We start from the raw sequence: 928 nt of genomic DNA, 5'->3' as shown, positions 1-928 counted from the left end.
GTGAGCTAACCCTAGTGTGACCACAAACTTAACCAAGGATGTTTATAACTAACCCTAGTTAGTTATTATCTGCCATGTGTTTTAAGGTTACACCTTAGACAAACTTTGTGGCTGCAGAGAATTTGTAGCGACGACAACGATGCGGTGGCGATGATGAAGATGGCTCGTTGGAGAGGCATTCGCAAGAAGTTCATCTTGCTATAGATATTGGAGCTCTGTGGAGCTTTCATTGCAAGTAGTTGCTCGTCGTCTAGAGCTGTTTGCGGAAAAGCAGAAGTTGCGGCTCATGGGTGTTGTGCTTTTGGTAGACGCTGCTGCGCTGGAGCTCGCAAGGACATATGAGGTAGCTGAGGCATTGCTTGGAGAACTTGGCGCTACATAGCAATGATTTTGTAGGGCCGTTGTGGACTTTCCTGGCTACTGTTGCAAAGCTTGGGCAGAGCGCTCTTGTAGATGAAGCCTCGTCTCTAAACTATGCTGCACCTTAGGAGGTCGCCCATGAGGAAATCTGAGAGTCTTCTTTGCTTCTGGAGGTCCCTTGCAGCCTAGAGTTCGTTTTGCTAGAGCAGGCTGGCTGTTGTGGAGGCCGCTCATTGGTCGTGAGGGGATTTGGAGGTTGCAATACACTGAAGCTTGTCGTTGGAGCTTTGGAGAGCTTAGTTGTAGAGCTGTAGTCAAAGCGTTGTGGAGTCACCAAAATCAGGCCGGTGGAACATTGTTGGAGATGAATGCTAGGTCATTGGGGATGTTTGCAAGCCTTTGAGGAGCTTGTGAAGGCTACTAAGGCATTGATGGCGGCCTGTAGATTTGTTGCATGCGAGTTAACCTTTCGTTGATGAAGAGGTTAATAGCGGCTTAATGCCTAAGTCTTTGCTTGCAAGGAGAAGTCATGTAGATTTGTGTAAACCTTACCACTCAAGCATGAGGT

This window comes from Dipteris shenzhenensis, chromosome 7 (genome assembly GCF_047967505.1).
Source record: "Dipteris shenzhenensis isolate YYH24624 ecotype China chromosome 7, Dip_SZ_1.0, whole genome shotgun sequence".
NCBI lineage: Eukaryota > Viridiplantae > Streptophyta > Polypodiopsida > Gleicheniales > Dipteridaceae > Dipteris > Dipteris shenzhenensis.
Note: the sequence above shows the minus strand (reverse complement) of the source record.